Genomic DNA, 11,958 nt, shown 5'->3' with positions numbered 1-11,958 from the left:
CTACTCTGAGTTTCTTTGAAGGAGGAAAGGTGGAGCACAAATACAAAATATATACAAATAAATCCTCGTTAAGAGTGCATCACATTATATTGATTGATTGACAGCATTTCTTATACCACTTAGTATAGAAATCTCTAGGTAGTGTACAGATTAAAACATAATATAAAACAAAACATTTAAAACTCATAAAAACTGATAAAATCACAATAGATTAAAAAAAACACATTAAAATTTAAATTTCAGTTAAAAGCCTGCAAAAACAGGTACGTCTTCAAGGGCCTCCTAAAAGCAAACAGAGAAGGAGATGCTCTTATTTCAACAGGGAACACGTACCAAAGCCCTGGGGCAGCCACAGAGAAAGCCCGGTCCCAAATTGCCACCAAACGAGTTGGCAGCAACCATAACCAGACCTCTCCAGATGATCTTGATAGGCGACAGGGTTCACGACCGAGAAGGCGCTCTCTTAAGTACCCTGGACCTAAGCTGTTAAGGGCCCTATAAGTAATAACCAGCACTTTGTATTTCGTTTGGAAACATATCGGCAGCCAGTGCAGTTCTTTTAGAATTGGTGTTATATGGTCCCTTCGGGTAAACCCAGAGACCAGTCTAGCCGCCGCATTCTGTACCAATTGTAGTTTCTGAACTACGTGCAAAGGCAGCCCCACATAGAGTGCATTACAGTAGTCAAGCCTGGAGGTTACCACCATTTTTTGGTCATTTGTCTCCAGAAATGGACGTATCTGGCATATCAGCTGAAACTGATAAAAGCACTCCTGGCCAAACCTCAACCTGAGAAACCAGGGAGAGTTTGGGATCCAGGAGCACTCCCAGATTACAAACCTGATCTTTTAAGAGGAGTGTAACCCCATCGAAAACAGGCAGATCTAAAAAAGGGGCACAGTCTCTTATACAAAAGAATTTTTAGAGTTAAAATTGTCATTTCAAGATGATTATGGAAGAATATTGGTGGTAGTAATTAAGGTTGGCGATTCAAAGTATATAGCAGTGGGCATATATGCCTCTATTGAGGCAAAAGTAGAATTTTGTTGAAAATTGGAAAAACAAACAACAGAAATGGATAGGCATCAGACTATATTAATGGGACTTTTTTTGGAACTTCTTTTTGTAATGTAGGCTGTAGGGATATAACAGATTTGAGGAAAAACTGGGGAAATTACCAAGATGATTGAGCACTATGGTTTATATGATATTTGGTAAATCATACAGATGCGAGGGAGTAGACCTTTTATTTCTTATTTTTATTTTTTAGATAGACATAATTCGTATATGAGAATAGAAGATACGGGCCAATGTAGATGCGTTGATAATAATTAACGTTACACGAACTACGGGGGAGAGAATGTTTAACCTCTAGGCAAGATCTTGATTATTGATAACAACACTTGTTCCAAGGATGAGATGGAAGTCCTTATAGTGTGTGTTTGTGAGTGTTTGTATTATTTGTGTTTGTCTTTGATGTTGTCATAATTCAATAAAATATGTGTTTAAAAAAAAAAGAAAACAGGAAAAAAACAAGAAACCATCTCTCTGATCCCAACCCCCTACAGACAGTACCTCCGTCTTGTTAGGATTCAGCTTCAGCTTGTTATCTCTCATCCAGCCCAATATTGCCTCCAGGCAGGCACAGGGGTGGGGGGGGGTCATGCCATTCATAGGCGGAACTAGGGGGGGCAGGCAGGGCATGTGCACTAGGTGCCACTGAGGGGGGGCACCATGCCAGTTCCTGCCACCCCCACCCCATTGCCCACCTGCCCAGCCCCAGGGCCCCTCAGCCACTTGCCTCCAGCTCCAGCCTAGGATCCGCGAGGCCTAGATCAGAGCAGCCTGCAAACTGCAGAGCTCTTCTCTCCCCGCCTCTCAGCTGATTGGCAGGTGGGTGGGGCTTCCAGGGAGGCCTCCGAGTAGGCCTCCCTGAAGCTTGAACTCAGCAGGCCCCAGCAAGCCAGGAAGGAGGCTGGCAGAGCTCCCTGTAGCAGACCAGACCATCCAGCACAGCTTTTGCAGGTAGGCTGTGAATTCCTTTTTGTGGTTACCCCCATATATAGGGATCTGCTTGCTATAGGGCTTTGATATGGGTGGTGGGGCAAGACTGAGAAGTCTCTGAATAATTAATTTAAAACAGACTGAAAAATGTGCTGGCAAAAACAAAAACTTTCTAAAAAGGCCTATAAGTGGCTTGTTTCATGTCAGAAAATTACAAAAACTTCTGGAACAAATATTCATTCATTCATTCATTCATAAATGCATTTATGTTCAAGTTGTTTTGCAACTCAGAAGGTCTGAGTGAGAACTGTGAAGCATGTGTTGTGCTTTTATTTTATTTTATTTTTCTTGTGTGTGAACTGCTCTCCAATAACTTGCAGGGACTTCAGAGTAAATCTGCACAACATGTGAATGCAGCACCTCCATTCCAGAGGAGATGTGTGTTAAAGGGCTTTAAAAGCCTCCTGTGAAAAACCTCCTGCAATCAAACTTTACTGAATTTGTTCAGAATTCTGAGAAAACAAACATAGGCTCACCCTGCATGGTTGAAAGTCTCCTTTGCTAATCTGCAGCAAGGGGCCCATTTTAATAATTAGTGTTTCTAGTGTGTTCTAGGCATTAAAAGTAGCACAAATATATAGTACTCAATGTATATCATTATATACTGTGAAGTGTGCATGTGTGTATTCAGTGAAATGTGTTTCCAGGCAGCATACTTATTTTGAAATATCAGACTTAAATCCTTGGGGGCCTGGGATGTGTGGAGGCCCTGGACTTTGAGGGGCTGGGGGCCCATTTTAAAATCTCATCTTGGCCCATTCCAACCTTGCTATGCCCCCGACGGTCACTGCACATGGGTTTCTGCACAACACCTGCACAGAAGAAACTTCCATGTAGAAAATGTGTCTCTTGTAAATTGACCGTGAATTTTCCACCCATGACTGGGATATTTGAGAGTTAGAGTCAATAATAGAACAGCACACTGCTTGTGACAGGAAGGGGCAAATTACAATGATTTCTTCATCTGGCAGGGGCTGGTTTTGGTCCTGGCAGAACTTGGCTGTCTTGCTCCTGTTTCAACTGCCTCTGTCTAGTGTGGCAGACTAATGTATCCTCCTATCTCTTGATGTCAAAGTAAGCACTGGTGTGGTGAATGCACATATACCCCATCATGAGCCAACAGTCATCATAAGACAAAGGCTGGCAGGAATCATTTACCCCCACCACCACTACCTTCTTCCCCTGTTTTGCTAGTGGCTATTTGGGCAGGTGATCCTCTAGGACAAAGTCATGTTTTTTAAAAAAAGAATGAGATGAGACAGAGAAAATGACACTTGGAATCCTCGCATAACTCCTGACTGTTGTTCTAGGTCTTTTACAGAGATGGCTCATGGGTGTTTTCAGGTTTTGATCAACAACCATGTCTAGATCGTACAGTGTTCCTTTTAACAAGGATTTCCAAATATTGTTGACTACAAGTCCCATCATTCCTGTTTGGACAGGGGCACAATTTCAGTGCTTGCCCTAGGCACTATTTTCCCTAGTTATGCCTCTGATGCTATTTCCTGATGAAGTTGGTATGGAGAAATAGTTCTGCGTGTCATCAGAATATTGATAGCATCTCTAAACTTCCTGACTATCTCTCCCAGCGGTCTCATGTAGACGTTAAAAAGCATTGAAGACAGTATGGAGCCTTGTGGAAGCCCACACTTTAGCTCTCATTTTTCAGAATAGTCTCCAAGTGACACCATCTGGAATCTGCCAGAGAGGTAGAAGTGGAACCACTGTAAGACAGTGCCACACTATCCCACCTCCTTCAAGCTAGGGATGTGCATGGCCTCCGAACCGGTCCGGTTTGGCATAGGGGGGTGTACCTTTAAGGGCGGGGGGGTAGTACTTCCCCCCCCCGCCGCTCTTCCTCCTCCGGCGCTGTGGTTTTTCTAAAAGTTTCTGGGGCGGCAGCGTTCCTCCCTGCCGCCCCTGCCCCTGTTGTTAGCCTTCCAGAGCTGTAGTCAGTAGCACGCATGCGCCGGTTCCGCCGCGCGTGCGCACCCGCCGCCGCGCGCTCCGCAGACGTCACATGCCGGCGCATGCGTGCTACTGACTACAGCTCTGGAAGGCTAACAACGGGGGCAGGGGTGGCAGGGAGGAACGCTGCCGCCCCAGAAACTTTTAGAAAAACCACAGTGCCAGAGGGGGAAGAGCGGTGGGAGGGGGGTAAGTACTACCCCCCGCCCTTAAAGGTACAACCCCCCTCCGTGCCGAACCGCCGGACCGGCTCAGAACCGGACCGGTTCGAAGGCCTCCAGCATGGCCTCCTAACCGGTTCGGGCACATCCCGACTTCAAGCAACCTAGCAGGATACCACAGTCAATGGTGTCAAACTGGGAGGGGGAGATTTGGTTTTGGTTTTGCTCGAACCCCCCTGGTTCGGTTCGAATTCAAACCAATTCAAACTGGTTTGAACTGGTTCAAACCTCCAAAAGTGGGTGGGTTGGTAGCTGGCACCCATGGGTACTTACTACCCAACTCCCAAAGCAATTAGACACTTGTATGATTTTGTTTATACCAATACCAATCAAGGTTCTTCTCCATTAGGAAGAATTGAGGTTTCAGCAGCCCCATAACTGCACTTGGGGGGTGCAGGGGTGGCCCAGAGGGAGTGGTGGTGTAGTGCACAGAGGGTGCCAACCAGCCCCATGGGTTGCTAACCCATGGGGTACAGGGTTTTGATGTTTCTGAGGTGTTCTCAGTGTAGATTCTCTGGTAGCATATGAGATTTTCAATGACAAACCATGAATCCACTCTCATTTGCTGCCAGATAATCTACACTCAGAACACCTCAGAAACAAAAAAACCCTGTACCCCATGGTGCAGAAACCCATGGGGGTGGTTGGCACCCTCTGTGCACTACACCACCACTCCCTCTAGGCCACCCCAGCACCCACTAAGTGCAGTTATGGGGCTGCTGAAACCTCCATTCTTCTTGATGAAGAAAAACCTTAAAGACGCGTAAACTTCAAAAATCACTTTAAAACCAGCCCTTTGCCCAATTCCTTTCAAATAATTCTGGTAGCTTCCTTGCCCACCTTGGGAACTACCACCCACCACACTCCACTCTAGGCTACCCCTTCCCCCCGATGTGGAGCTATACATTTGCTGGAATCCTCATTATTCCCTATGAGGAATTCAAAAATACTTTTAAAATTCACCAATAATCGGAGGAGTGTCCGAGTGCTTTGGGGTTTTGTGGGTGGTAGGCACCCCTGGTTGCCTACTGCCCACCCCACTTTTGTGCCCCTAGGTGTTCCACAATAGGGGATAATGGGCTGGTTCAAGTCCCACTATACCCTATGAGAAAAATAATTAAAAATATTTCAAATATTCATTAAAAAGTCATAGGAGTGTCCGATTGTTTTGGGGCTTGGGTGGTAGTTGACACCCATGAGTGCTCCATAATAGGGAATAATGGGCTGGTTTGAGTCCCATTATACCCTATGAAAAAAAATTAAAATAAAATTCAAAAATTCATAATAAATTGTACGAGTGTCCGATTGCTTTGGGGGTTTGGTAGTAGGTACCCATGGGTGCCAGCTACCACCCCACCCACTTTTGGAGGTTTGGAACCCCCCCACCGTTTGGTTCAAATTCATACCTGCAGCTCGAACCTGATGGCTGGTTTGGTTTGAACTCGAACCATCGAACTGGACCAGTTTGAATTCGAACCAGTTCACACATCCCTATGCGCTACGCTGATGACACCTCTCTGATAGCTAAGAATGAAGATGATCTGCAAGCTGTAGTAATGAAAGTAATGAAAAAAATGGGACTATGACTAAATCTAAAGAAGACTAATGACAACGGGTACAGCAACCAGCCTCAGAACTGATCATGAAGACATTTAAGTGGTGGATAGCTTCTGCCTTTTAGGATCGACCATCAACAATAAAGAATCCAGCAGTCAAGTAATACGCCACAGTCTAGCACTTGGTAGGGCTGCAATGAAGGCCTTGGAAAGGATATTTAGATGCCATGACATGTCTGTACTTAAAAAGATTAGAATCCTTCAGACATTTTTCCCATGACACTCTATGGATACGAAAGCTGAACTTTGAAGAAGCAGGGCAAAAAAAATATTGACACTTTTGAACTTTGGTGCTGGAGAAGACTTTTAAGACCATGGACAGCCAGGGAAACAAACAAATGGATCATAGAACAAATCAAACCTAAATTTTCACTTGAGGCACAAATGACCAGGCTCAAATTATCATATTTTGGACACATTATGTGAAGACCCAGCTCCCTTGAGAAGTCCATAATCCTGGGGAAAGTTGAAGGAAAGAGAAGAAGAAGCCGACCTGCAGCAAGGTGGATGGACTCTATTACGACAGCAATGAATGCACCACTGAGAGACCTTAAAGGCCAAGTTGAAGACAGATCATCCTGGAGAGAATCTATCTATGTGGTCGCTAAGAGTTGACATCGACTTGACGGTAGATGTCGACATCAATCGTCCAGTAGAGCTACCTTCTATTTTAATGTGTGAACTAAAACTCTGTTTTAGTTTTTTGAAAGAGAACCTTTTGAAAGAGAACCTGTAATCATTGCCAGTCGGAAACATTTTGTTGACACAGTTGGGCAGTGTTTTAGAACCAATCAATTATTCTTCAGCCACGACTCAAGTAGGGATCTGCCTCTCTTATTTGTTTCTCTGGCTTTTTTTTTTTTTTACTGAAGCCTTTTCTCTTTTATTATGTCACAGGCAGAAGATACACATGACCAAGTACCACAACAATGCCATCACCATTTCTGTTTGGCAGAGCCATTTTGCTTTTAACAACTGAGTAATAGATGGAAATGTAACAGATGGAGTTTTTTAAATCATTCCATCTCTAGAATTTTATACACCATTCCACCTCTGTCGTGACAAGTAAAAGCTGTTCTCTGGTAGAAAGAGAAAACATTCTCATGTGTTCACATACAACCAGTATTAAGGAAGTAGCACCATACATGTAACCAAATGATCTTTGGTTTTTTACCACCTCTGGTAAAAATCACTAGTTCTATGACCAGAACTTTTCCAATCGCAGGTTCTATGACCAGAGATGCTGCACTTGTGTGTTGAACATTTCACTGCCATGCAGCTGGCAAAGGCATGAAAATCTCTCTGGTATTAATTCTGGCATTAACAGCCATAGTTGGTAGGTCCACAGTCAGTGCTTTGATGATCATCACTAATAGAATGCTACTGTGGTTTACCCCCATAGTCAGTTTCTAAGGGTTCAGAGGAATTCGACATTTTGGAAAGATTATACAAAAGAGGCATTAATTCTAGAACAACAGTTGGAAGATAGAGGGTATCCTTCTGCACTTGTTAAACAGGCCAGCTTTAGAGCTGATAATCAAGAAAGCAAACAATTATTAAAAGAGCAAGTCCGCCCTCACCAAAAGAACATCTATTGGTCTTTGGACTATGCCCCTCTTTCTTTTCAAATTAAGAAGATCATTTCAAAATATTGGCATATTGTCTCACAAACACCAGGTTGTGAAAATCCTCCTATTATTTCTTTTCGGAGAACTCCCAATATTAAAGACTTGGTTGTCCGCTCTGACATTCTGCTTAAACCAATTCCACAAATGGAAGTGAAAGGTTTCTTTCCGTGTGGCACATGTTCTGTCTGCTACTAGATCTGTTTACTAACCTTCATTATTAGATCTGTTACTAACCCTCATAATCAGAAAACTAGAGATCTTAATTCTTTTGCCAATTGTAAAACCAAAGGAGCTGTTTATGTCATTACTTGCCCTTGTAATAAGTGGTACATAGGTATGATGGAAAGATGTGCTCGTGTTAGAGTGGCAGAACATCGCTCGCACATTGCCAATCACGTTCTTCAAGCCCCCCTGGTTTCTCATTTTCTTGACATGCATCATAACCCAGGAGAGATCAGATTTTTCATAATTTATAAAATGCACAACAAATATATGGGTTTTGATACAAAAAAACTGTTATTACAGAAAGAGGCTTTTTTAATACATTTATTTCATACACTTCATCCGACAGGTCTAAATTCCCATCTGGAATATTCCAGCTTTTTGTGAACAAGAGATCCTTTAAGGTTGGTTTATCTTGTTTGGACATCTCTTGATAATCTTTCAGTATATTTATATTCGATCTTGAGACCCTTTTTGTAGATAGGAATGAAGAAAACTACAATGAATCCTTTTGGTGATCAGGGGAAATATCTTTATATAATTGACAAAACTCCTTTTGGAACTCTGGCTAGATGAAGTTTCTCTATTGTCTCTAAAATTCTCTGTTTATTGAAGTAAAATATGTGAAACAGTTAGAAAAGCATAAAAGGAACACTATTGAAACTTTTAGAAATCATTAAATTATATGAAACAGTTAGCTGTGAGGTGTTGAGTCATTCAAACTATAGGCTACTTTGAGTTAATTGAAGTCATTACATAATCCTGTTTGACAGCTGTAGGTACCTTGATAAGATAGCATTTAAATACAACAGAAAGCCAGAGTTTCCCACAACAAAAATGAGAAGCTGCCAGTTCAGGTTGGTTTACCCTTTTATTCACTCATTCTGATGTGGTTTGTGGAGTTTTTTTATTATGATTAACACATGTATTGATGTATTGCTATTTAGAAAAATTTATTATAGAAACTTAAAAAGACTCATGGTCTGAAGAAGTTCTGATGAAACATCACTGTTATCCGGAAGTTATGTTACAACCATCAACAAACAATCAAGTTTCCACTTTTCATTTATTTCTCCGTCCGTGTTCTCAGTGATATCAAATAATTACAACAAACCATGCTGGTTCCACCATCCTTCTACTTTTGGAGATTACTTTTCATCTTTCCAGCTGCTTCTCCTCAGCCAGAATATAAGGTTGCTTACATCCAGTTATCTTTGTGTATTCTTTACCACTGAGGAATTAAGATATGAGTTTCTACAGAGAAGGAAAATTAGTTATTCAGACAGAGATCTTCACTTGGTTGTAAATGCTTTGTGATATATATTGTAGCTACTGCGTATTATTGTATTTTTCAGGACTATTGAGTCTTATTTAATTAAACGAACATACTAGATTCAGATAAGATATATATGCATTAAGGTTATATTAGAGATCTTTTAGTACTTTATAGTGCTTTCTTCGCACATGTCTATTTATAAACCCTCTATATAATTAACATGCACTGTTACATGTTTTTCTTGTCACAGTGATAGTGGTTTGTTTACGCCTCTATTTTTCCCTGCTGGTTTATACCCGTGACTCCCGTTTTGGATTTTCAACTAGAAGCCAACATGCTCACACTTCTAAAGATGGTTTTAATTTTCCTAAAGAAAACGTGTTCCTTATCAATACAAGGGCAAGACACAGAGGAACTAGACATCTAAAAATTGCCCTAAGTCACACCAAAAATGCATCAATCAAAATGTACTTAATACTTATAACTACTTTTACAATATATTTTTTTCCTGGAAAACATCTTTTTTTCCCTTCCCCCACCCCCATAAAAGAAAGCAGAACATACTCTAAACGGCGTGAGCGCTGAAGGTATCTCTGCTTGCTAGAAGGGGGTGCAATGATTATGTCGCCGGCGTACAGAAACCGGCGACGCGAAGAGCTCCAGCTCCTCACAGGCTGCGATTGGCTCGCCGGCCCTTCCAGCAGCGCGCGATTTGGGAAGGGAAAGAGAATGGGAGCCGATCCAGGAGGAGGAGCCAGGCCGGGTATGTAGATTATGCGCCACCAGGCATTATGGGGGAGCGGGAACCCGAGGGCGCCTCGGGCTTGACAGGGCGGACAAGGAAGCCGTGGTCTTCGCCCTGTGTTTTGCAAAGCGTGTCCAGCTGGCTCTAGGCGTGGTGGGCGCCTTAAAGTGTTGGACTGGCAGCCGCCGTGTCCTGAAGTGTAGCGTGTGGGAGTGGGGTATGGCGTGGCGAGGGCAGCAAAGCATACTTACCTGGCAGGGGAGACACCTTGATCACGAAGGAGGTTTTCCCAGGGTGAGGCTCATCCATTGCACTGCGGGTGTGCTGACCCCTGCGATTTCCCCAAATGCGGGAAACTCGACTGCATAATTTGTGGTAGTGGGGGACTGCGTTCGCGCTTTCCCCTGGCATTGTGTATTTAAAGACAGAAAAGTTTTTTACTTTTTATTTTTAAGCTGTGTATTTTGGACTTCAGCATTAAAAAGACTGTCTATGTTCGCTTTTTTTGTCTTTCTAGCATCGATTTACTTGGTTTTCTATTCGTTCTTTGGGGTTACGATAATTTATTTATTTATTCCTGAGTTCAATGAGTTTTACTTTCAAGCAGCTGTGCATTAGATCACAATCTCAGCCCTTTTACAGGAACAGCAGCACACAAGCTCTAGAAATCATTAGGAAGGGAACTGAAAATAAAAATGCTAATATTATAATGCCCATATACAGTGTTCCCATGTGAGGCTGCTCACATGCATGCACACACAAGTTTTTGGGGGTTTTTTTATGTCCACTCAGTTAATTTTAGATCCCTTTCAGATAGAATCAGGATGGTTCCACTCTGAATATACATGCACACACACTGCCTTGATACTGCCACCCAGAACAAAATTCATTCCGCACACATCTATGGTGCAGCCACATCTGGAGTACTTCATACAGCTTTGGTCACTGTATCTTCAGAAGGATATTGTAGAACAAGAAAAGGTGCAGAAGAGGGTGGCCAAGATGATCAGGGGCCAGGAGCACCTTCCTTATAAGGCAAGACTACAGCACCTGGGGCTCTTTAGTTTAGAAAAGAGGCAACTAAGGGGAGACATGATCAAAGTATATAAAATTAGGCATGGTGAGGAGAGGGTGGACAGAGAGACATTTCTCTCTCTCACAAATACACAAACACACCCCACTAGAACCAGGGGTCATCCCATAAAACTGAAGGTCAGGAAATTTAGGACCAACAAGAGGAAGTACTTTTTCACACAGCGCGTAATTAATCTATGGAATTTTTTGCCATGGGATGTGGTTATGGCCACCAGTTTAGATGGCTTTAAAAGGGGCGTGGACAGATTCATGGTGGACAGGTCTATCAATGGCTGCCAGTCTGGTGACTGTGGGCCATCTCCAGCCTGAGAGGCATGATGCCTCTCAATACCAGTTGCAGGGGAGCAGCAGCGAGAGAGGGCATTCCTTCACCTCTTGCCTGTAAGCTCCCCAGAGGCATCTGGTGGGCCACTGTGTGAAACAGGATGCTGGACTAGATAGGCCTTGGGCTGATCCAGCAGGGCTGTTCTTATGTTCTAAAAAATACAGTACAAACACATAGACCCTTCTAATTCACACACTCAGACTCTCTGCCTCATTTTACACATTACACACAGTCAGGGCATAGCCATCATCACCACCCTGTAGGGAAGGAAGGGAATTCACAAAAGTATGAGAGAAATTCATCCCATTCCATCCCACCACACTCCAGCTCGGGGTGGGGGGACTTAACAGGGTGAGAGAGGGAAGGGGGGGAAAATGGGAGCAGACAGCAGCCCCCACAAGTCTCTGCTGGCTCCCCCTCCCCATATTGCTCACCATCTCCAATCCAGTTCTTCTAGGCAGAGCAGATACAAGTTTTTTAAACAAAACTTGCACCTGCTCTGCATGTAAATGGTCTCAGGTTCAATCCTTGGCATCTCTAGGTGGGGCTGGGAAAGACTCCTGCTTGTAGACCTGGAGAGGTGCTGACAGGCATTGTAGACAATGTTGTGCTAGACAGACCAACTGTTTTACTTTATATTATATTTTATCATTAATTAATGATTATATTAATTTAATATATATTTTATTGTTTGATTTCTATACCACTTTTCATTAAAATAATCCCAAAGCAGTTTACAATAATTAAAACAATGCACAATTAAAATACAAAAAGTATAGATATTAGATATAAAATATA

General features: G+C 42.8%; 1 protein-coding gene, 1 long non-coding RNA gene and 1 other non-coding gene across 3 annotated transcripts in view; 2 read left to right on the top strand and 1 right to left on the bottom strand.

The window, feature by feature from the left end:
- Positions 1-8,025: 8,025 nt before the first annotated feature.
- Positions 8,026-9,777, bottom strand: LOC128341220 (uncharacterized). The gene is made up of 2 exons (XR_008314268.1): positions 9,560-9,777; positions 8,026-8,973 (listed from the first exon to the last, which is right to left on the bottom strand). It is a non-coding gene; the product is annotated as an uncharacterized LOC128341220 (long non-coding RNA).
- The window catches only part of PROSER1 (proline and serine rich 1), a 35,218-nt gene continuing 31,819 nt past the window's right edge, over positions 8,560-11,958 (top strand). The window contains exon 1 of the mRNA XM_053287451.1: positions 8,560-8,576. The gene's annotated coding sequence lies outside the window, so the exon portion shown is untranslated. The remainder of the gene's footprint in view (positions 8,577-11,958) is intronic.
- LOC128341406 (U1 spliceosomal RNA) lies at positions 9,984-10,147 on the top strand. The gene has a single exon (XR_008314409.1). It is a non-coding gene; the product is annotated as a U1 spliceosomal RNA (small nuclear RNA).

Source organism: Hemicordylus capensis, chromosome 1 (assembly GCF_027244095.1).
Source record: "Hemicordylus capensis ecotype Gifberg chromosome 1, rHemCap1.1.pri, whole genome shotgun sequence".
Lineage (NCBI taxonomy): Eukaryota > Metazoa > Chordata > Lepidosauria > Squamata > Cordylidae > Hemicordylus > Hemicordylus capensis.
Note: the sequence above shows the minus strand (reverse complement) of the source record. Positions and strands in the feature narration are given on the sequence as shown.